This window comes from Vulpes lagopus, chromosome 21, assembly GCF_018345385.1.
Source record: "Vulpes lagopus strain Blue_001 chromosome 21, ASM1834538v1, whole genome shotgun sequence".
NCBI classification, from domain to species: Eukaryota; Metazoa; Chordata; class Mammalia; order Carnivora; family Canidae; genus Vulpes; species Vulpes lagopus.
This window is the reverse complement of record NC_054844.1, coordinates 32,713,679-32,740,063: the sequence shown is the minus strand read 5'-3', so window position 1 is coordinate 32,740,063 and position 26,385 is coordinate 32,713,679. Positions and strand designations below refer to the sequence as shown.

The window sequence follows — 26,385 nt, the reverse complement described above, 5'->3', positions numbered from 1 at the left end:
GATGACACCCAGTTGATAAGCAGAAATTCTCTTATTTTAAATGTTAATTTACCTTACTAGCTGAATCTTAAGTAGAGTTTACTCCAGAACTTAAAGCAAGAATTTGTTTTAAGTTGGAAAGCCAATGTATAAAAGAATAGTATGAATACACTATGAAGAGTATAGTTACATACTATATGACATTGTTCTAAACTCTTTATATGAAAAATAGTTCAATATTCATTTTCATTTAGTCTAATGGATTTACTATTATTTTAGTCTAGTGAATATTCTTTATTGATTTTATTGTCCCTATAACCATGTGTAGAGATCCAGTTGGTTTTCAACTATGATTACACTAATAATTATTGCCAGATTCTGAATTTAGGCTATTACCTATCTTCTGATGTCCTTTTCACTGCAGATTAAGTCTATGAATTCCAGACATGCTTGGGAAATATAGCCAGAGTTCCTATATCCAAAGAGTTGTATTTGCTCACATCCAACAGCAAGATCCTATAGGCAAAGCTTTTACTCTCCACATACATTAAGATTGTATTCTAAAGGAAACATTGCTCCTCATATTGTGCTCTAGCCTTTCAACATTTGTTAGTTTTCCTCTTATTCCAAGCTGTTTAGATTTGTACTACTAATATTATCAGTAACAGAATGAGAGACAAAGAATAAAGAGGAGAAAAAAGAGGAAGAAAGAAAAAAGTATCTAGTATCTCTACAAGGAAATGCAGAAGGATGGACACTGGAGCCACCTCAGCCTGGGTATAGTTTATTAGTAAATAAACTCTTGTCACAGGAAAGTTATTTTACCCCTATATTCAAATCTCTTTCCTTGGATTTAAAAAAGGGGCTTTATATTAATATTTATCTTTTGAGTTTATGTGAAGTTTAGGGGCAATGTTGATAAAAATATTTTATATAATACCTAACATACGGAAAGTAGGTCCCAAGAAATGGTAGGTGGTCTTTTGTCTGCACTTCCTTCCTTAACCATTCTCCTCTATCCATTTCCCTATGTCAAGACAGGAACCAATTAAATCAAATCTGAATGTCAGAATAGTGGGCTCCAGCCATGAATATTGCTAAAGTTACCCAGGCAATTTTAGTATCTAATTTAGGTTGTAAGATATTCTATCATCCTGACTTTCAAACTATTAGAAATATCTGTGGAATTTAATCCTTAATCTCAGGGGTACATTTACTAGTTATTTGTCATGGCAAATTATATTCACTCCCATATTCTTTAACTGTTAGACTATAAAAAGCTTGAATTTACTTGGTAATGAGAAAGTATCAGGGGTGTCCCACTTGCTACTCCCAGACTTGTTTGTAATAAAAACTTGAGACCCTAAAAGATTTATTTCTTAAAAGCAACAGGAATTTCAATATTTTCTCTAACAGAAGTCATAAATTCAGGCCCTGGAAGATTACTTGTGTTTTTTTAATAGTAAGGAAAAAGTGTGTTAGTAATGTTAAGTCAAGGAAAAAAAATACTGCTAATGCAGCATCATCCTATACAATAAACTAAGCTGTTTTGTTGTTTTCTTCCATTAGTCAGTAATCTTGGTGTGGATATTATTTTCTGAAAGTAAGTATTACCAGGAAATCAAAAAAAAAAAGTGTTATCAGTTAACAAAGAAGGGTTGCTACCAAAGTTAATTAGAGCACTACTACTCAAAGGGTGGTTCTCAGAAAGGCAACATCAGCATCACCTAAGAGTTTGTGAAAATGCAAATTATCAAACCCCATTCCAGACTACTGAATCAGAATCTTGGAAAGCATCTGTTTTAACAAGCTATTCCAGTGATATCTGACGCATATTCATGCTTGAGAATCACAGGCTTTGAGGATGTCTAAAGCAAATAAAATTCAGTTCATAATTTATCATGTTATATATTCTCATCTCATCCCTTTCTTCATTCATTTTTCCTTTTACAACACACACACACAATACTTATAAAATAACTTTCATCCAGAGGAAATTACTTCATTCAGCTGTGGGATAACTATGAGGATTTGGTGAGGTTCTGATCTAAAAGGATCAACATTTATCTTTTTGTAAGAACAAAACATTTGGGGACACCTGGGCGGCTCAGTGGTTGAACTTCTGCCTTTAGCTCAGGTTGTGATCCTGGCGTCCTGGGATGGAGTCCCTCTTTGGGCTCCCTGCAGGGAGCCTGCTTCTCCCTCTGCCTATGTTTCTGCCTGTCTAACTGTGTCTCTCATGAATAAATAAATAAAATTTTTAGAAAAAAAAGAAAACCGTTGTAGTCCACTTTTGAGTGAGTGGAGCTTAATATCAAAGTCTTATTCCGTTTCAGTAGGTCCTAAAGAAATCAGAATCACCAGGAACTGGATAGTATAAAGTCCAAAAGTTGGACAAGATGCAGAATGTTAACATGATATACTCACTTTTAGCTCACTGAAATAAAATCTTTCATTTTGGTTGCTATATGATGAATAAAAGATTTCATATTAAATAGCATTGTTGACAACTATTACATTTATAAGGTATAGATTCAGAATTGAATAAATGAAAGTCTGCAGGAAAGCTAATTCAAAGTATCATTTTTAAAGCAAATGATATGTAATATTGCACAGAAACATTTATTTCTGAGAATATACAAGAGATGAGAGCATTTCAATGATAAAGGATTAGTAATTCAATATGCCACTGTATCTTTTCACTTTCTACTAAAGATGGACAATATGACTTCATTAATGATCAATATTTAAGTCATGTCTAGAATGGAGAAATGAAGGGGATAGAATTCAGTAAGATGGGATCCTTTGAGTGAGATTTTACAATTGCTACTCCCTAACCTATTAATTCCAGAAATGTCCCTAACTACCACTGGGAAATCTGCTTCATTTTTTCATGAGTTACCCAAATTGCATGAACTTCCTGGGTTTACAAATGCTTCAAATGAATATCTAGTTCTTGAACATCTTGAAATTCTGAAAATTGCTAATGTGTCTATTGCTAGAGATTTTCAAATAGACAAGATGCTTAAGCCAACTTTCAATTATTCTTATATTTACAGAAGACTGGGATGCTTGGGTGGCTCAACGGTTGAGCATCTGCCTTTGGCTCAGGGCATGATCCTGGAATCCCGGGATCGAGTCCCACATCCAGCTTCCTGCATGGAGCCTGCTTCTCCCTCTGCCTATGTCTCTGCCTCTCTCTCTCTGTGTCTCTCATGAATAAAAACATAAATCTTAAAAAAAATTACAGAAAACCTATTATATAGGTCTAAGAAATAGATAATCCAAGAAAAATTATAATTTAAAAATTTTATATTGACTACTATATTAAATATATATTTATAATATTTTATATTGGCCGGAATATGAAATATATTTTATAATAGACTAAAAATTTATATTCATACGTGGTTAAGCTTGAATTTTTATTTTTAGTTAGTATCCCTAATTCTAACAAGAGAATAGAATGAGGCCATAATTAATCATCCCATCTCTTACCATATAGTTAGTCAAAGAAAAAGATATCTTGGAGTAATCAGAAGATTGGGATTGCCAATCAAGGAGGTCATTTGACCTCTTCTATCTCCTCTTAGCAGTGAGAAATAGAGCAGAGTGTAATTTGAAAATACCAGGGGGGAAAAACATATGATTCTGACATTTAATAATAGATGAAACTAAAGCACTAAATACTGAGAAACATACAACTTTACTTCTCAATGGTTCTCAGGGCAACAAAGCACAGAGTTTCTGGGTGGACATTTTATTTATTTTTTCATTTATTTTATTATGTACATAATTCCTCAGTACTCTCCTTGAATACTTTCTTCTCTTCTGCCTTCATAATTCTTTTTTTTACATGATAAGACCTTAAAAACGAATTTACAGCCTGACTTCCCCAATACTTCCACTATCAAATGCTTCTTTTGTAAGAAACTGTGCTAAGCAATTTACATGTCATGCCATTTCAAAAATTTAAAAATCCGACTATGAAAATACATCACATAATCATGAGGTTATTAGCCTACAAAAATAGAAATCACTGAGTAAATCAATTCTACTTTTTGTTCCACATACTTTAATTTACCATCATATAAACAAGGAAGACCTTGACAAATAAGCTTCTTGAAATTGCAGGTTTGATTTTGGTTAACTTCAAGTTTATTTAAATTTATGCTCAATAAATCAATAAATTCCTATAATGACTTCCATGAATTATATGAATTCATGATTTGAGGAAGAGAAATAGTTCTCTAGATGTTATGTCACTTCAATAATATTTTTTATAAAGTAGTAAAAGAAAATCAATGATACAGGGTTAAAAATAAAAGATTCAGTTCATTTAAGAACTCTTAAATGAAATGTACTTGATGTTGAAATGAACACAAAATAGGCTGACCAGACAGTCTTTGTATTTAAGAGACAGCATAAAAGTTGGAATATGAAGCTATGAAGTAATATAGAAGAATTACATTTTAGTAATATTTTACTTGCATAATACCAATTAAATTGAAAATTCCTATGATGTAGATACTATTTATATATAGTTTGAAAACTTCTATATGATTAAGATCAGTGCCTTGTAGGTAATATGCAATGTATCTTATTTGATCTGATTAGAGAAAAAAATATTATAGAAACTTAAGAAATTAACCAGTGTCATTGGAAATAATCTGGGAAACTTTTATAGAAGTCTTAAATTTCAAATGAATAAATGTAGAGACAAGGTATGACATTTATAATAAATAGCATGAACAAACACACAGCAGCAGTAATGTGGGTGGTTTGTTGGAAGAAAGCAAGGAAATTTCTTTTTAGGGAGCAGTAATGGTTATTGTTGAATAGGTCATACATATAATTATTTATATATTATTTATATATTATACATGACATATAACATATATATTATATTATCACATATAATATAACATGACACCTTGAAAAGATCATTGAAGAGTTTGGTCATTAAATTTGGAATTTAAATAAGAAGCCAATATTTTTTTTCTGACATAAGTTTTAATCCTCTTTTTTGCTTATTATCTGATACTTATTTAAATTCAGGTGGTACACACTTTTTAAAGAGCTCTTCCAGTCAGTAGAGAATATTCAAACAGGCAGTTTCTGCATCAGTGGTTTTGGTATGTCCATAGTATGTGGGCATTGAGGTCATACAGATTTGCATTTGACCTAGTTCAGCCCCTTACTAGCCACTCATCATAGGCTATTTGACTTGCATGTCCCTCATCTACAAAGAGGTGTGTGTGTGGGGGGAATATAACACACAGAGTTGTTTTGACAATTAAGACAGATAGTTCATTTAAAGTCATTAAGCAAAAATGCAATAAATAATAACCCTTATGCTAATTTTTGAAATGGTGTCAATAATACGGAACTATTTAAAATTGTTTCTTCCCTGTGGTTGAGTATGAAATAGATTGTGGAGAGAAGCACAATGTTCAGGAAATGGAATTTAGTGTACTTATGAAACCACGAAGTGGAGATAGCCAATGCATTTTTTATAAGATGTGCCTAATATATAGGTAAAATTGAAGTTAATGATTTAGAAGTTATCAGCATATAGATAACAATCAAAACTATCACTTGGTATAACATCTCATAGTAAGTGTATTTAAATTGAGGTAATGGGTTTAGGGTAGAAGTCTCAGGAACTTTGATGTTTAAAAGCAAGGGAACCGAAAAAAAAGACTACAAAGGTTACACAGATTTCTGAGGCTTAAAAGAAAACCCAGATTACGGTTTCATGGAATCCCAAGGAACTGATTTATATTAATCAGCTATTTCCCAATAATGCTGCAAAACAGATATTCCAAAATGATAACAAGATAGTTTTTATCTTGGTCATGGGTCCACAGCTTGACTAAGCCAGATGCTTTAGGCTGCAGGGTGACTGTGTTTGGCTCCAAGCTTTGTGTTGACTTTATGTCTGCTCATGCATTTCCACATTCACCTAGGATGAGCAGGTTCTCAGCATATATGCTTCTCATGACAGACAACAGCTGTAGGAAGTAAGGAAAATTGCAGACATATAATGTCTCCTTAGTTCACACCCACTACTATTTCACTGGGCAGAGTTAGTCATAAGACTGAGCACAACATCAATTGTTGTGGCCATATACAGTATCAACAGTGGGAATAGAAGAAAACTAAAAATTTCTTAAAAAATAAGATCTCCACCAAAAGATCTTAACAAGAAGGAAAATTCAACCCTGTAACTTCTGCTGAAGGCCAAGTAGGAAATATTTGAGACTTACCCATAGGATTGAAGAATAAAGAGGTATTTGAGTAGCCTTGTATATTCCAGTTTTATTGAAATGTCTGGTATAAGAACCAGGTTTCAGATGTTAGAGAGAAAACTGAAAGTAAAGAATAATAATGTGAACATAGATGAAAGTTCACAGAAATTTGTAGGAGAGAAAAAGGAAAAATGACTGCAGTAGCCTGTGGAAGACAGGAGTTCTAAGAAGCATTCTGTTTAATTTTGTCTGCATCATTCCTAAGATGAAGAGAAGTAGGCATGCTTAAATGCTGACATCAGGAAGCCAAAAGAGGAGTTAAAAGTGAAGATCCAAGAGAGAGGTAATACTGGATATAATGACAACCCTAAAAAGGTGGGAGGATGTAATCCAGAACCTAGGAAGAGAAACATGTAGATAGAAATTGGAAAGACTCCTAACTCTGGGAAAAGAACTAGGGGTGGTGGAAGGGGAGGAGGGCGTGGGGTGGGGGTGAATGGGTGACGGGCACTGAGAGGGGCACTTGACAGGATGAGCACTGGGTGTTATTCTGTATGTTGGTAAATTGAACACCAATAAAAAATAAGTTTATTATAAAAAAATAAAAATAAATAAAAAAATAAATTGGCTTTCCTCTTCCATTACAATGAATTGGAAGAATGAGAATAGAGAATGTTACTGCAGTTTAGGTCATATATTTAGAAGCTACAGACTAGTAATTCTAAAATAAGAAAGAGAAAAAATGAAATAAAAAAGTAGCTAGGACAGCTAGTAGAAAAACATAACTGAAAAATTTGAACATAGGAAAAAATTAGGGAGTTGAGAAGGAAAGATTGGAATTTCTGGGGAGAAAGCATATAAAGACAACAGCAAATTTTTTCCCATGTTGTGGAAAATTGAGAGCCAGAATACAAGTAGAGGTATTGGAATTAGGAAAGAAAAAAGATCACTCTCTCTTAGAGATTTAAAAAACAGCAGTAGGGATACAGATATGTTAAGGGAAGCCAAATTTAATTAAGGCATTCCACTTTACACTGATTATTTTTAGTAATATATATATTAGTGTCATCTTCCAGAATATGTTCCAGAAGCGTTGTGGAGGAAAGCTGGGTTTAAAATTCAAAAACACAAATAACTAGGTTATGTGTGAATTACATTAAGAAATCTAAAAAGATAAATAAAATAGTTGCTGAGTCCAGCAAGATAGTCTCTGACCTATATATTAGCAAAAACCTAAAAGAAATTCCGTTGTTCTTCAGTATTCTTTTCACAAATAGAAGGCAGCAGGAATAAACAAGATTTGTGGTAACATTTGTAGCATTGTTTTTCAGTTGGTTTTTAAGAAGTATTGTAATTGACAAGCAGCCATTATAGTCATATCTACTACCTTAGATCAGACACTCTTCAGTGGAAATTTTTCATTACATTATTAGAAACTAATAATTAATGGAAAATATGAATAAACAATCTTAGTGATTCAATTTTGATTTCTAAAATAGAGGCATAGCCATAAATAATATGCCATTATTTCTCTCAAACATAAAACCAAGGAAATGGAAGAAAAACAAACTTCATAGACTCAAAATTCTACTATATAATATAATTTACACTGGAGAAAGTTACTCAGGGATAAAAAGCACTGGGAAAGTTAATATAATAACATAATGCATCAATTTTATTAATATTTATATAAGAATTAGAACAAGTGATCTTTGCTCTGAGTTTGTAAATAAATTATTCATCATTCCCAAACACCTTCAGAATTTGGCAAGCTACAAAAATCTTATTTTAATATTCTTAGCAGTCCAGAAACCATCCCTCCAAAGGTCACCGGAAACTAAAGACTACAAAATATCATTTCCTTTTTACATTTCTTTCTTCTTCCTCCTCCAATAAAGCACTGAAGAAAGAGAAATTAAGGAGTCAATCCCATTTACAATTGCACCCAAAAGCATAAGATACCTAGGAATAAACCTAACCAAAGAGGTAAAAGATCTATACCCTAAAAACTATAGAACACTTCTGAAAGAAATTGAGGAAGACACAAAGAGATGGAAAAATATTCCATGCTCATGGATTGGCAGAATTAATATTGTAAAAATGTCAATGTTACCCAGGGCAATTTACACGTTTAATGCAATCCCTATCAGAATACCATGGACTTTCTTCAGAGAGTTAGAACAAATTATTTTAAGATTTGTGTGGAATCAGAAAAGACCCCGAATAGCCAGGGGAATTTTAAAAAAGAAAACCATAGCTGGGGGCATCACAATGCCAGATTTCAGGTTGTACTACAAAGCTGTGGTCATCAAGACAGTGTGGTACTGGCGCAAAAACAGACACATAGATCAATGGAACAGAATAGAGAACCCAGAAGTGGACCCTGAAATGTATGGTCATCTAATATTCGATAAAGGAGGAAAGACTATCCACTGGAAGAAAGACAGTCTCTTCAATAAATGGTGTTGGGAAAATTGGACATCCACATGCAGAAGAATGAAACTGGACCACTCTCTTTCACCAGACACAAAGATAAACTCAAAATGGATGAGAGATCTAAATGTGAGACAAGAGTCCATCAAAATCATAGAAGAGAACACAGGCAACACCCTTTTGAACTTGGCCACTTCTTTTGGAGACAAATCAGTCACCCACAAATGATTACCCCCTGAAAAGAAAAGTATGGAACAGAGTAGTGAAGAGAACAGAGTAGTGAAGAAATAATGGCTCTGGCAATGTGGTGATCCTTAAAGTATTTAAAAGCAATCCTCTAGGCTTACTCTGACCTTCTGTGCATGTGTGCGTGTTTATATGTATGTATTATTGAGATGTAAGCATTGGCTCCAACTAGATCTACAGAGATTTTTACTTCTTAAATGTAGTCTGAGGAGCACCAGAGATGCTATTAGAAATGCAGAATTCTGGATCATATTTCAGATTTACTGAAACAGAATCTATAGAGATGGAGGTCAGCATTCATCATTTTTAACAAATAATATCAGGTAATTCTTATGAACTGTAAGTCTTATGAACTATAAAGTCAGAGAACCACTGCCCTGTTGTGTATCAGTTGTAGAACAACTGTATGATTATAATTGTATTTACCAACATAGAGAAAGTAGAGTGGGTATCTACTAACAAATTGATGGCTTCCCTCTGGCATCTTCATAATATGGAATATTATTATAATAGAACATTTCTAAAATATTTTGTTTACTAAGATTAAAAAAAAGGACTATATGGACTACTGAGTATTCCTAAATATGAGGCATTGTTCTAGGGACTGTAAATTCAAAAACAAACTAAACAGAACAAAACCTGATAAGGCCTGTAAAATCTAGTAAAGAAAAGCAGACATAAATATAAATATGGTTAATGGGGACACCTGGGTAGGTCAGCAGTTGAGCATCTGCCTTTGGTTCAGGGCATGATTCTGGAGTCCAGGGATCGAGTCCCACATCGGGCTCCCTGCATGGAGCCTGCTTCTCCCTCTGCCTATGTCTCTGCCTGTCTCTCTCTCTCTCTCTGTCTCTCATGAATAAATAAATAAAATCTTTAAAAAAATATATGGTTAATGAAGGAGCTATGGCAGAAGTCTCTAAGGGTACATTGGGGACATAAACAAAGAAAGTGCTAATCTAACTAGGAAAAGTCAGGCTAAGAGAAGAAGCCTCCTGAATAAGGGGGGCGCAAAGTAATCTGAAAGATGAGTGGATGCTTGCTAGATACACAATGCAGACACAAGAAAAACCATCTATCTTGTTAAAACAACAAAGAAGCTTTAAAAAAAATAGATGTTTTTGCTCAGAATTTGCTCTGGGGTCCATTATTAAAGAAATATTAAAGAAAGCTATGATCTGGTATAAAGAATTCTCCATTACTATCCATCATCCACAGCATTCGCCCCATCTCAAACATAAGCCAGATAAGTGAACAGATAAGCATATGTCAGCTGAGCAGAAGGGCCATGACTAATGAAGCAGAAATCATAAATCAAGATTCAAACGGTAGTATCAAATCAAGGAACACTGCAAGCAATTGTGAACTGTGAAAAATATTCTCTGGATGAAACAAAATCTTGTTGGGGAATGGCTTCCTTAAATTTTAATTCTCTAGTGAATCAAGTAATAGGGAATAACTGGCTTTGAAAAGTACATTGCAGAATTTTTGGACATTCAAAGAGTGACAAGTATTGTCAATATACCCCAGGATGACACTTACCAGAACAAGTGCAGCATTAAAAGGAGACATAAAGTAAACAAATAAGAAATTATATACGATAATTAAGCATCAGTTTTTTGTTGTGACTTCTCAGTGTATAATTTTAGCAGGGTATCAGAAAATATAACAATTTTTATTGGAAATATAAGCTTTTCACATGTCAATAAGTCATTCTTCAAGCACATTTTACTATGATTAATAAAATCATTTAGGTCAGTCAGTAGTAATGGCAATTTTTCCTCCTTACAACTAGCCATTTTACCGCAGTAAAAATAAATAAGGAAAAAAATTACAATCCAGTGAGTCAGACATAGGAGGCATTTTATAAAAACCCTCTATGTCAAATATCTCTAAAAATCTCATTACTACTAGACATCTTTCTTTAGTGATTTAGTCATGTTATAAATGACTATTTTATATGCCCCTATAACAAATACGATTGTATGCAAAAAGGAAACCACACATGTTTATAAAATAAGCATGGTGGTGTTCTGGTATTCTCAGTCATGGCTCGGGATGAAATCCAAAGTCCTGTACACCTGTGGATGTCTGTGGCTTTTAAAAGATAGTTAGGGGATCCCTGGGTGGCTCAGCGGTTTAGCGCCTGCCTTTGGTCCAGGGCGCGGTCCTGGGGTGCCGGGATCGAGTGTCCTACGTCGGGCTCCCTGTGTGGAGCCTGCATCTCTCTCTGCCTGTGTCTCTGCTTCTCTCTCTATGTCTATCAAGAATAAATTAAAAAAAAAAAAGGTAACTCTTGGCAGAAATCTAGCTCTCAAAGAAGCTATGGAAAAAATTAAGATGAAAATATTGCTCAGCACCTTTAATTTTTTCCTTAATTACTCAAAAAAACTCAAAGGGAGTTTTTATAACATCCTAATAACAATATGAAGTCAAAAATGAAATTATTATTACAACTTATTAAAAGAGATGATTTAGAGATTATAGGCCTGCCAATTTTGAAGCAAAATTTCTTATTAAAATTTTTCTAGATATGCTGCTTCAAATCTAGAGTTAATTTCCTTAACATTTTTGAAATTACAAAGTTCTCTAATACCTCAATCTTTCTTTTACTTCATTAAATCCTCAAAAAACATTTTAACATTTTAAGATATTAAATCACTGCCTTACTTGGAACCATTGCTCCCAGGCTAAAACACAAAGAATTTTCCTTAAAAGAACTTTCTTGATCTATTATTTTCTCTTCTTTGGCCATATATTTTGCTACTTTATAGTTTACATTCTATTATATATTAAATTCTTCCAGTTTTTGAATCAGTCATGCTCTGCTAAATGTTTCTGACATAGACATACACCTAACACATTGATTCTCCTTAGATTAAAGCACTCATCACAGTTTGGGGTTATCTTTTTATCTATTTTCCTCACGTAGCTTAGAAGCTTCTGAAAGCAGGGAAAAGTCTGACTTTTTTATTACTACTCTATCTCCAGGCCCCAGTGCAATGCCTACCACACAGTGGATCTGTATTTCTGAGAATTCTTGTGTGTTCTCTCCCTCCCTCTTCTTACACATATAATGTATAACAAATGAAGAAAAAAGAGTATTATTGTGGTTACTTCACATTAGTTCTTTCAGTTTCTAGCAGAAGGACCTACTTTGTAGATTATTCATGGGAAACAGATCCTTTGCCACATCTGAAAACTGGTGTTTTTGTATTCCTTGAAGAACAAACAACTTTGAGTCATCAATAGTTAAGTGAAAGAGAAGAGGCACCTGCCTAAGACAGTTACCTAAAGCAAACCTAGAAAACAATCAGGTAGAAAATACAGCAAACTTACTTTCATATCTATTTTCCCTGTTTTAGAAAATGAAACCACTCAGGGTAACAGAAGTTGAGTAGATTTCTCAAGAATACATATCTTCTACTAAGTGCCAGAACAGTGATTTAAATCTATGTCTATTGAACAGCTAGTATTTTACTCTTTCCTACATGAGCAAACTTAGTCATATATTATATTGAAAGTCTATGACCCTAAAGTGACAACAAAAGTAGGAAGTTTCTTAGTGCTTGAACTATTTTTATAAGATTTTATTTATTTATTCATGAGAGACACACAGAGAAAGGCAGAGACATAGGCAGAGGGAGAAGTAGGTTCCCCGCGGGGAGCCTGATGCAGGACTTGATCCCAGGACCCCAGGATCACACCCTGAACCAAAGGAGACACTCAACCACTGAGCCACCCAGGTGCCCAGGTGCCCCTGTGCTTGAATTGTATAAAAACAACTTAGGATTAATTTTAACTGAAATGTTGTACAATTCCATAATAATCAAAATAGTTTATGTGTATAATAAAATTTGATCTATAGCAAAAAAATTATGTTTATGATGTCATCAGCAAATAATTATGCTCTGTTAATATTATGTATTAAGTTAAAGCTTAATTTGGCAAGACAACATCTTTCAAGTATTTGAAAGATTGACAAGACTCAGCACTGGAGAGAATATGCAAAATCAAACATTCATGTTACTAGGATTATAGAGTACTACAGTCTCTTGGAAGGACCTTTTGGAAATACTGATAATCTGTAAAAGATGTTCTTCTTGCCAGTAATTTCACTCTATAAATATATCTTAGAGAAATATTCCCAGAAATGTGCAAAAGTACATACAGAGCAATGTTGTGCATTCTTTAAAAAGTTGGAAATAACCCAAAGATCCAGTGATGGGACATAAACAAATTAGGATCCATTGCAAAGGGATACTTGGCAAATGCTAAAAATGATATGTGAGCACCATATGTGTGGAAATAAAAGTTGGCCAAGATTGAAAAAAAGGACCAGAACATTACATATAATATACATCATACTGTATTTTGATTGTAGTAATAATAAATTTAAAACTATAGTCTATGCATAAAAACATTTAAAATATATATATATATAAAATGTCAATAATAGCTCCATGATTGAATTTAAATGAATGAAAAGAGTCATCATCAAAATTTTTACAGCTATTACAAAATAGAATGATATTATTTTGAAAAATACTATTGAATTTTTGAAAATTTAGATGGATAAATTTCTTACCAAAAAGGATTAAGTAATAATTAAGAAATATAAATAAATACATAACTCATAAGATAATTATTTCATTTAAAATTGTGCCACAGGGCAGCCCCAGTGGCCCAGAGGTTTAGCGCTGCCTTCCGCCTGGGGTGTGATCCTGGAGACTCAGGATAGAGTCCCGCGTCAGGCTCCCTGCATGGAGCCTGCTTCTCTCCCTCTCCCTCTGCCTGTGTCTCTGCCTCTGTCTCTCTCTCTGTCATGAATAAATAAATAAAATCTTAAAAAATAATAAAAAATAAAAAATAAATAAAATAAAATAAAATAAAATAAAATTGTGCCACAACAAAAATTCTAAGACCAAATGGCTTTATAGTAGATTCTATAAAATATTTAAGAAATTAACATAACCATCCAGATTCTTATCAAAATAAAAAGAGGCAATCTATCCCAACTCATTTCAAGAGTTCAACCAGCATAAATTTAACACCAAAATGTGGCCAAATAAAATTACAAAAACTGAAAAAAGTAGCTAAAAAATCCCTAAGTAAAATATTATCAACCCCAACTCAGTAATATACATAATGGGTAATAAGCAGATCATAAATAAGTTAAATTTATTCCAGAAATCCTGGTTTAACATGTGAAAATCAATCCATATTATCCATTGCATTAACTTAGCATTAGAGAAAAATCATATGGTCATCTAAATAAATTTAAATTATTAATTTTTAAAAAAATCTAAACAAATAGAAATAGGAGGGAATTTTCTTACCCTGGTCAAGGTTATCTATGAAATAGTGAAATATGGAGAAATTTTCTTATGAGATCAAAAATTGATACAAAGATCAGTTTCATCACTTTTACTCAACATTACACTAGAGACCCTAGCCAACATAAAAAGGCAAAATTTTAATAAGTTTTTAAGAATAGATATGAAGAAATAAGCTCATTTTCTAATGATATATTTGAGAATCTACAAAATTAAAAGGAATTAACTGAAAAATTAACATTGATAAGAGAGATTTATAAGTCTATAAAAAGGTCAACATAAAATTGGCTATATTCTTTTTATTATTAGCGAAGATTAAGAAAATGAAATTTATAAATTGAAATTTATAAATTGCAGTACTGTGCTTATGATGGCATAAAAAAATCAAATACCTAGGAATAAATATAGCAAAGATGTGAAAAATTTTCATGCTGAAAATTTTTTATTTTTATTTTTTTTCATGCTGAAAATTTTAAATATCATTTTTTAAAAATGTAAAAGATCTAGAAGGAATGATAAATATAGGCCATTACACAAATTAAAGGACTCAATTTTTTAACATGTCAATTATAGTCATATTATTTCTAGGTTAAATGCCATCATAATAAAATTCCAACAAGGATTTTGTAGAAACTAAAAGTAGAATTTCAAATGTATACAACAAGGCAAAGAGTCATTAACAGTCAGACAAACTTAAAGAATAACCAAACTAGAGGACCTACTCTAGCAAATATTAACATATATTTCAAATCCACGGTAATTAAGACTGTGTCTATGGGAATAATAATGTCTATGGGGAATAATAATCCAGTGAAATAGTAGAAAGTCCAAGAACAGGTCTGCCCATACATGGAAGACTTAAGACAGAGGTAGCATTGCCAAACTGTGGGGAAAGGATAGCCTTTTCAATAAATGTCTCTCGATGAATTTTATATCCATAAAAGTAAGAAAGCAAAACTCAAACCACCCATAAAAATCAATTCCAGATGAAATGCAAAACAATAAAATGTCTTGAACACAATACAAAAGAAAAATCTCCATAACTTGTAGTAAGAAGGATTTATTAAACAAGACAAAAAATACCAGCTCTAGACTACATTTAAGCTGAGAACATTTGTTGATAAATGATAACATTAAAAGAGTGTCAAAGCAAATCATAGAGTGGGAGAAGATATTTGCAAGTATTTTCTATGGGTTCAAATTCAGAATATATTAGGAACTTCTTATGAATCAAAAAGGAAAAGATAGATAACTCAATAGCAAAATGAACAAAATTTCTCAATGACAGTTCAAAACAGCATATTCAAATGGCCAAAACATATATAAAAGGTGTTCAACTTCTTATAAATAAAAAAAAATTAAAACCATACTTAGATATCCATCCCCAATATGAATAATAGTGAAAGGGAATATAAAGGAAGGGAAAAGAAATGTTGGGAAATATCAGGAAGGGAGACAGAACATAAAGACTCCTAACTCAGGGAAACGAACTAGGGGTGGTGGAAGGGGAGGAGGGCGGGTGTTGGAGGGGAATGGGTGACGGGCACTGAGGTGGACACTTGACGGGATGAGCACTGGGTGTTTTTCTGTATGTTGGTAAATTGAACACCAATAAAAATTAATTTAAAAAAAAAAGATATCCATCCCCATTAAGTAGTTTCAGTTTAAAACACTATTAATACCAAGTGTTGGCAAAGCTAAGCACCAACTTGAAATCTCACACACTACAGACTGGACTGAAAATTGGCTCAACCACTTGGGAAAAACAAACAATTTCTAAGCAGTATCTTATGAGTCAGCAATTTTAATCTTAGTTCAATCTTAGCAAAAACACAATTACATATATATACTACAAAAGACACAGACAGTAACAAATGTTCATAGGAGAACTATTAGTAATAATACAAAACTGGAAACAACCCAGATGTCCAACAAGTAGAATAGATGTATGTATTTTGGAGTATTCATACCATGGAATTCTACAGAAGAATAAAAATGAACTACTATTATGTGCAGGAACATGGATATTTCTCATCCAAAAGGTTGAGCAAAATAAATAACATGCAAAAAATGCATAATATATTATTCTGTTTATATTAATTTCAAAAACAAGCAAAACTATTCAATAGTCTTGAAATCAGAAGAGTTGCTGCTTTTGGGAAAGAGCAAGGTAGTAGTGATTAGGAGGGGCTTGGGTACAGCCAAGGTTCTTTATCCTGAACTGAGTGTTGATTTAATGGGTATAAGTACTTTCTAAAAGCTCACTGAACTGACCCTTTTCTGTGCACGTTTCTGTATTTCTATTATTCTTTAATTAAAAAGGTTTAAGAAAAAGCAGTACAATGTTTTATTGAAAGCAGATGCCTTAGTTTCATTACCATCCAACTTGTGACTAAGCCAAAATTTGAAAATAACTTGTTTGTAAAAACTGGGTAAGTTCTAGTACCAAAAGAGTTATTGTGATCTTTAAAATAACATATGCAAACAAAAAGAAAAATATAATCAGTAGATATTTTTAAAGATTTTCAATTAAAATATAGTATTATATTTAATATATAAAAATTATACAATAAAACTTTTCATCTGATATAAAATTCTGTTATATTAAACAAGTTGAGTCCTAAACTGAAGTATTATAAAAATTGTTTACAATATTTTAGCAGGCAATCTTACGTGTTACAGATAGCAAACCTGTACTTTCAGTAACCATGACAATTAAATACTATAAGATTAGATGTCTTAAGATAGAATTACTGTTGATGGTTTGTGGTGTTGGGAAGCAAAATTAGGGCAGAAATACATAAAAACTTCTGAGGCTTAGTTCTAAGTTAAAATAGTGAATTTTAAAATCGCACATTGCAATTGCTTAATTCATGTTGGGAAACTGCCTCATGTAAATCACTGTAGTAGAAGACCATTTTGTTTATAAGATATCCATAAATAAAATATACATAAATTTAGAACGCTTTAATCTCTTGTGTGATACTAAGTTTATTTGAGATAGATACTAGTCTCCTAACATAGAGAGAATTTAGAATGTGACTCACAGAACACTAAAACCAGATGTCATGGAAAGGCATTAATCCTAATAATTTAGGGCTTAGGAGTTAGATAACCTGGATGTAAATCTAGCTTCTATAATCATTAGTTTTTTAATATCTAATTTTTCTCACTTGTAATATAGTAAAAAATTATAAGCAAAATCTACTTACTATATTTGGTTAAGTTATGAGATATCACATTGAACGCATTTAAAACAATGCCCAACACAGAGTGAATGAATGCTCAATAAATGATTGTTGTCAATAATTGAAGTGAGATTTTAGATAACACATTGTTTACAAAGTCAAACAGAAAATCAGTCTTATAGCTCAATATTTTTGATTTTCAAACTAGGCTAGATCAGTGCTCTATGTTAGTATCCATCTATTTTTCATAAATGTCTTTTCAACATTATTTCTATAAAACATATTTCACTCATCAGATTCCCTAAGACTATACAGAATTTATACTAAACCAAGTTGGAAAGGTGAATATTGTCTTCTTAATTAAGATTATCTTGGAAAAGTATTTTAATAATTCTAGTAAAGAAAACATGAATGAAAGAGCACTGTACAAAAGGAAATATACTCGAACTAAAAAAAAGTTGTAAGTGTAATATGTACCCATACACACATACGTACACATGTGTTGTGCAAATAATCAAATAAAATAGTGGGTTTCATCTCAGATAATTAAAAACCAAAGTAAAAACCATATATGGATATTAGTGTAGTGAATTTTTACTGGATTGTTCAGGAATCTCAGCAGATTATTAAGACCAATGTCCTTGACGTGGACAGAATGGTGGCTGAGAACTCTCAGTGAGATGTTTTGGCTAAGGATAATACCTAAAACATGCAATGGTAAGTAATATTACTTTACTTCTTGTCCAAATTTGCCACTAACTAATATGCTTTTAGGCAAACTACTTATTTCTCTGAGTTTCTTTCCTTATCTGTGTAGATAATCATGCCTTTCTATCTAACTTTTAGAATTGTTGCAAAGAATCAAATGCAGCTATGCATGTGACCATGTTTGTAAACTTCTAGAGATCACACCAATGGAAGATCTCTTATTATTTTTTTTAATTTTTTTAAATTTTTTATTTATTTATGATAGTCACAGAGAGAGAGAGAGAGAGGCAGAGACACAGGCGGAGGGAGAAGCAGGCTCCATGCACCGGGAGCCTGATGTGGGATTCGATCCCGGGTCTCCAGGATCGCGCCCTGGGCCAAAGGCAGGCGCCAAACTGCTGCGCCACCCAGGGATCCCCAAGATCTCTTATTAAATGTAGAAAAAGGGAGTTAATTTTGTCGATACTAGTTCCAACACAGCTAAATTATAGATATATATTTTGCATGTAACTATACATGTCTATTCTTTCTAAAATGTAGAATTATTTAAAGGAGAGTGACCTAACGGCCTAGCATTTGGGAATTATTCAATGTCTTAGGCATGAATTTTCACTTAAAATTGCTTATTAAAGGACTCTCTTTTAGGCATCTGATATAACTCAACAGAACCATGAAGTTAATTCTTTAAAAAAATGTGAAGATTGACATAGATTCTAGTTTTTATTTGCTTGTTTCCAAGATAGAGATATAAATCCTTTATTCTTTGAAATATTTTTTAAGATTTTATTTATTTATTCATGAGAGAGACAGAGAGGCAGAGACATAGGCAGAGGAAGAAACAGGCTCCTTGCGGGGAGCCTGACTCAGGACTCGATCCCAGGACCCTGGGATTATGCCCTGAGCCAAAGGTAGATGCTCAACCACTGAACCACCCAGGTACCTTTATTCCTTAAAATCTTAAAAACAAGTTTAATCTTAACTTTCATTTATTCATTTGTTCCAAAAATATTTATTAAGTATTAACTTTAAGTCAGAGCCTTCATTGGACACTAAGAGGAAAGAGGTTTCTATCCTCAGTGGCTTATGGTGGGGTAACAGACAAGTAAACAATCATTTACAATTTAGCATTGTAAGTGCTATGGTTGGGGTGTCTATGGATTATTATGGAAGCACTAAATAAGGACTCCAAACTCAGCCATGTTCAGGGAAATCCTCCTAGAGAATGTGGCAACTAACCTGAGCCTTGACGACATTAGGCAGTCTCAGTTACATTATAGGAAAGAGGAAGGTCTTTATGGCAGAGAAGAGAGTATGGACTCAGAGTGAAGTTTGGGGGGAAAAGAGAGAAAATATGATGCATTAGGAGAAATGCAAATAGTTCTGTGTTATTGGCATTGTGGGAAACCGGAAATGGAAGAGTCTATAAAAATAAAAAAGTGAATTTAGAGAATTAGTCATGGACCATTTTTTTTTAAGATTTTATTTATTTATTCATGAGAGACACAGAGAGAGGCAGAGACACAGGCAGAGGGAGAAGTAGGCTTCCTGTGGGGAGCCAGATGCAGAACTCCATCCCAGACCACGGAATCACACCTTGAGCCAAAGGCAGATGCTCAACAGCTGAGCCACCCAGGCATCCCAATCATGGACCATTTAATACAGAACTTTAGGTGAAATGCAAAGGACTCTGGGCATCTTATTTTTAGTAGAGAAGACACTAGATGAAATTGGTTTTAGAGAGAGAACTTTGATTACGGTGTGGAGAATGGGCTTGAGAAGAAGACGATAAGAGAGGGAGACTGATATAAGTACTCTTAACTCTGAATATCCTCATTTCCTACATGGGAAACAAAGACTTAAAGAGATTAAGTAATTTGCCAGACATCACACAGTTTGTTAATTGGCCAAACTGGGTTTCCTGTAAAGTTCTGCATAACTCTAACATGTGTGTTCTTCAAGGACCAAGGGAACTGCCACTCATAAAAGAAATGAATGTGGCTAACCCTCAGTATAAGAGACTAGTAACAAATAAAACTGTGTAGGAAAAGCAATGACACAGTCCGGTATACATCAACAAAATCAAGTACAGGGGTGAACAATTATCCAGTGAATTAAGGACCATCTGGATAATCCCAGTAAAAGCAGATTTAGTGCCTGAGTCATTCAGATAATTGTGCAAACAATGTGCCTTGCTCTGGTTGAGTAACCTGGTCATTAATATCTTCCATAGTACGTTTTGCCCTGTGGCATTTTTGAAATGGGCAATAGTAGCTCAGAAAGAATTAAGATACTATTCACTTCTTGGGAAAGCCACATAAATAATAATGGGATCTTAATAGACTGAGAGGGTATTTTATATGTCCCCAGGAGCCATTTCACACAGTGATATATACATAATATACATAAGCCAAATCCCACTTCAAAGAATAAAAGAAGTTCAGCAATAGAACCCTCAAATTTGTATTTTTATGTTCAATTCTTTGTCACGTAGAAGAAAGTTTTCTGAGTATTAAAGCAATGAAAAATACTACTACAAATAGACTTATATGTTAAACTATAGTAAGGCTACAAATTTCTGTATGTCCAAAAACATAAAAGATCAAAGACAAAAAGAAAGGTAAAGAAAATTTTCACAGTATACAAATGGATTTTTCTATTGAGTTAGAAACCATAACTCAAAAGTCAAATGAAATCCACAAATTAAGAAATACAAAGAGCCAATAAACATGACAACATTTCTCAAAATCACCCCAAATCATTCAAAATCATAGAAACACAATTCAAAATAACCAGATACACAATTTCTACTATCAAAAAGTCACAATTTTTAAAACCACAATTCCAAATGTTAATCAGATTACTGCCCAACTGGTTTATACTGAGTATTAATTTGTGCATAAACTTTTTGCTAGAGCAATTTGGCAACACGCATTAAGAGTCTGAAATATTTGGGATCCCTGGGTGGCGCAGCGGTTTGGCGCCTGCCTTTGGCCCAGGGCGCGATCCTGGAGACCCGGGATCGAATCCCACGTCGGGCTCCCGGTGCATGGAGCCTGCTTCTGTCTCTGCCTGTGTCTCTGCCTCTCTCTCTCTCTCTCTCTCTGTGACTATCATAAGTAAATAAAAATTAAAAAAAAAAAAGAGTCTGAAATATTTAAAAATCTGATCCAGTAACATCTATGAAGTTATTATAAGGAAATGGTCAAAAATGCAAAAATTAACGAATAATTATGCTTATTTCCATGAATGTGAAAAACAGGAAACAATCTTAAGATTCTAACTATATAAGACAATAGATGACAGCCATAAAAAAACATGGTTAGTAAGAATATTAAATAAAATAAACTAATGTTATGGTATGATGTTAAGGTGGAGAAGCTAAATATAAAAATGAATATTCACTCTAATTCCAAATTTGCACATTTAAAATACCTATGTATATTTATAGAAATAAAATTGGAAGGTTGAGCGCGGATCTCTCTGCATGGTATAATTTTCTTTCACTTTGAATTCTTCTTGAAAGATCCTGTATTTTCTCATAATTATAAAAATGTTGTTTTAACGTAATATTATATGAGTATACTTTTAAGTGCTATTTTATGTAATAGGTTATTCATACAATCATAATGAAATAGTGACCCATCTTCCTCCTGCTATGTTTCCAAAGTACCGCAACTAGTCAGTGCTATTCTCAGAATTTGAACCCAAGTGTTCCTGCTCCAAAGTTCACAGTATGGATATTATGATATGAAGTAAATCACAATGAAAGTTGCAAGAGTATAATCAATAATGAAAATTAAAAATATATTATGTTAGTAATATGTGGCATCTTAGATTAAGCAGAAAGACATACATTGGGAGAGTTGATAAATTAATTGCCTACTGTGCTAATCTAAGGCATGCAAGGACATATACACTGGTATTGGGGAAAACATATGATACAAATTAGAGATCAGAATTAAAAAGGACAAATTAATAACTGAATAGATGATGGTGGGCACTTGGTGATAGAGGAAGGAAATCTGAAAAAAAAAAAAAAAAAGAAAACAAATCACAAATCAGAAGCCTGGAAAAATGAGGTATCCTTTGCTAAGAGCCAGTTTAAGGGTGATGAATATTAACGGGAAAAAACAAAAAAACAAAAAAAAAATATGACTTACTACGAATAGCAATTATTTATGAGTAATGAATACAACCATGTGTTACATGGATTATTTTATTTAATTAAAAAACCCACAAAAAACTCTGAGGTAAGTGCTATTATAATCCCCAGTTGACTTACTGACATTCACTTATCTGCATAATAACATATAGATATTAACGCAAGTAGGCCTCTTCCCAAAGCCTGTGCTCTTAGCTGTTAGGTTAATAATTTGGAATGGCTAATGGAGGAGAGATTAAGAAAGAAATGCAGAAGAATTGTGTTTCCAATAAGATAAATTGCATCAATTTGGGGAATTCACTTGAAAACCTAAAGCAGGAAGAGGAGATAAGAAGGAGACCAAGAACAGAAGTCTAGAAAAAGTAAGAGAAAAACTATAACATTAGATGATTGTGGTATCAGAAGTAAAATCTGGGACCCCTGGGTGGCTCAGTGGTTGAGCATCTGCCTTTGGCTCAGGTTAGGAACCTGGAGTCCTGGGAACGAGTCCCATAGTGGGCTCACCATGGGGGTCTGCTTCTCCCTCTGCCTATGTCTCTGTCTCTCTCTGTATCTCTCATGAACACTAAATATAATCTTAAAAAAAGGTAAAATCTCCAGGAGGAGATGGAAAGTATGAAAAATGGTAGTTCAAAGGGGAAGAAAAATGAATAATACAGCAATAAAAAAACCAAACATTGAATTTAAAGAACTTACTGATGACTTAGAATGCGTTCCTTTTTTATGATGTAAACCATGGACAATTTATATACAGAAATAGATGGTGATGGGAAATGGATAGACACTGTTGTTTTCTTTTTTTAATAGCAATATAACATAGCATGTTTTGTATAGAAAAATATAAATGGTCTATCTTTCAACTTGCCCTCTAGTCAGTCTCAAGGGGCACAGGTAAGAGACACTGTATAGAATAACCTGTACAGAGCCATAACTCCTATTGGAAAATTGAACCATTCTGTGGAAAGCTAGAGAAATGCCTCATGTCAGCCATTCCTCCTCATGGAAAGGATAAATCCAAAGGAAGTTTCCAAATGTAGTTCCCAACACATTTATTCTATTAATAAACTTATTATCCTTCAATCATTGCTCCAAATGATTCCTTATGATGAGACATCCTCAATAAGAATCTTCAAGCCTACCTAGAACTGTGTTCAGTGTGGTGGAGTGTACAAAAATACAGGTCATAGTCTTTTTCTGGGAAGTGCTTCCTTGCCTAATTAGAAGACAAATCAGACATACATATAAGGGTTAAATAAATAAATAAATAAATAAAATAAGACTGAGCATCCAAATAACCGAATAACCTTGGCCTGTATTGTTACTGGTGTAACACTGACCAAATTTTGTTATCAATACCAAAAATCACAGGAAGTTGAAGTATTTTATTCAAGGGGACACTGCTCTGCAATATAATCCATAGTAGATTGCTGAAATATTAGGGTTGAAATAGTGGAATTTTAGAAGGCTTTAGGCAAATTTCTTGTATCCTCTAAATCTTAGTTTTCTCATCAAAGAAAATGAAAAAGTTACCATCCAGATTAAATAACTTCAGGCAATGGGGGAAAATAAATGCATACACATCTATAAAAGACATGTAATGCAAATAGACATGATGTGAAAAAGCAGCACACATTTAAATACCGGGTCTACAAATAAAATTTGTACCAAGAAATAGATTAAAGCTATCTTCAAAGGTTCTAAAGGCCCCTCAGTTTTATATCTTGCAAGGTGGGTGGATCTTTTCCCCCCAGCTCTCCAAATGCACTAGCTGTAAGTTACCATCCAAATAAATTTACAACCCAACAGTGAAGGTAGGGCATGTGCAAACCATTACGCTCTGATGAGTTTAATAAAATACCCCAGATATATGTGTTTATTTGATATGTGTGCTACATTCGTTTCAGGCTGGTAAGGTTCATGTGTACACTGTAAAGCTGAAAAAACCAGGGAAATGGATGAAGATCAAATAGCACTCTAAGAATGTCTTTAAAATAATATCTGGAAATACTGACATTCATGTGCGTTACAGAGACATTATTCCTTGCAGGTTTCCTCAGTCTGAACACATCTTCTCCCGCTTTTCCCCCAATGGAGAATTTGATTCCTTTTTGCCCCTCCCACTCAGTGCTTCCAGATTGCTTCAGAAGGCCCAGGCAGCCTGCTCAGCAGCAGGCAAACAGGGCTGGGTGTGCAAGAGCTATATATAGCTCCACCTTGGAGATGTGCACACACGAGCAGACATACAAATGCCCATGCTGGATTGGGCATGGATAAATGAGAAAAGGTTGCAGCTTTCCCCTCTCCTTTTTCCTCATCACCCCAATTTTTCAGTAATCTTCAAAGCAGGATGTCATCGGTTGGTTCCCCTGAGTGATGCAGCCTCTAATTTCTCTGCAATTCTTCTGCCTACTGCTTGCAGCAATCTGACTCCTGCAGGAACCGGCATTGGGCCAACACCTACTACCCAGATGCACCCAGATGCACCCAGATGCGGTCACCCGGGGAGGCTGCCTCGCAGCAGCCGCGGGGAGCCCATCCGGGCACAATTACTTGACTCTGGGAATCCCCGAGGATAAACCCATTTTTTTTTTTTTTTTAGAAACTAGGCGAAAAGGTGGTTTCTTTCCCATAGGCAGCACCAGGCAAGGAGGAGAGGAGAGGAGAGGAGAGGAGAGGAGAGGAGAGGAGAGGAGAGGAGAGGCGAGAGGAGTGGAGAGGAGAAGCCTGCCCGGCCTCTCCCAAGCTCGGTCTGCAGCAGATCCTGGGAGAAGGGCCAGGTCTTCTCAATGGAGACATCATTAACCGGTAAATGCCCTTAGAGGTGCGGGACTTCCTCCCCACCCCCCGCTCCTGGAGGGAGCCAGTCCTTAACGGAGGAGCCTGGGAACTGAGCAAGTGCCTCGCTCCCCTCCGCGCAGTCATCCCCCGTCCTTGCAGGGATGTGCCTGCGGGTGTAGACGCAAGGTAGGACAGGGAGAACCGGCAGGTGCGGAGCGGAGGAAGCTCCTCGCGGGCTCCCGGCTGCAGACCGGGCTGCGCCCCAAACCCTCCCCTGCGGCCGGGCATTCCTCGGGAGCGTCACCGGGGAGGAAAGTTGACGAGACGCAGATGGAGGCTCGGCGGTGCCCTCGCCTGGGGCGCTGCTGCCCGCCCCGCCCGACACCGGGGCTCCGGCACCCCCCATCCCAGCACCCAGACACCCCATCCCAGTCCTCCAGCCGTACTTCACGGCGAGAGCTGCGGCGACCACATCAGATTTGGGGGTGCCGAGGGCGGGGCAGGGCTGGGGGAAGGGGAAGAAGGGGAAGGCAGGCAGCGGCAGCAGGAAAATACGCATGCATTTTTTTTTTTTTTCCTCCTATCTGCAAAGAAGGAAAAGTCCTGCCTCCTACCTGTGTTCTCTGCTCCTGCTCGGGTCGGCGCGGCACAGCTGGACCATCACCTACAGGTTTCCCACTTGCGCTGCAAACACCTGGGAGCGCATCTCCGCACCCCGCGTCCCTCCCAGCCTCGGCGGAGCTCAGCCCAGCTACTTGACAGCCGGAGCCGGCCCTGTTAGAGCGGTCATTGGGGCCGCGGGGAAAGCGGGGCGGGCACGGCAGAGAAACCCGCGCCTCTCATTGGATAGGCGGGGTGCCACTCTCACCCAGACCAGGGCTCGCTGCGGACCCAGGCAGCTGCGAAACCCAACTGCGAAGGGTCTCTGCAGTCCCTGGAACCAAACCCTGCTGCCACCGGATCAAGAACCCCGAAGAGGAGGGGAAACTGGCTTGATGACTTGTCATCTGAGACCCCCATTCCCCCTCCAAGAGAGAGGGAAGGGCCAGGCATAACCAGACACCCAGCCCTGTCCAAGAGATTTTACAGGAGAAAATACCAGGAGCAGTGCCTTGATAGAGAAGCACGAACTTCAGTTAAGAATGGAGCAAAATACAGAAATGCATGTACTTAAGTCAAAAAAAAAAATCACAAGAAATACAAAGACATGAGGGGTTTGTTTATTTGTTTCAAGTTTCCATTTTTTTTTTGCCTCAATGCAACATGGCAGTTTTTCCTGGAGAGGAAACGTTGCACTACTGATT

General features: G+C 35.1%; 1 protein-coding gene across 3 annotated transcripts in view; it reads right to left on the bottom strand.

The window, feature by feature from the left end:
- The window catches only part of CNTN1 (contactin 1), a 348,668-nt gene extending 322,807 nt beyond the window's left edge, over positions 1 to 25,861 (bottom strand). For 2 of the 3 annotated variants that reach the window (XM_041736678.1, XM_041736680.1), the window contains exon 1: positions 25,696 to 25,857. The gene's annotated coding sequence lies outside the window, so the exon portion shown is untranslated. Of the gene's footprint in view, positions 1 to 25,695 lie in introns of all 3 variants that reach the window. The other variant, XM_041736681.1, reaches the window with a different exon arrangement.
- Positions 25,862 to 26,385: the final 524 nt, after the last annotated feature.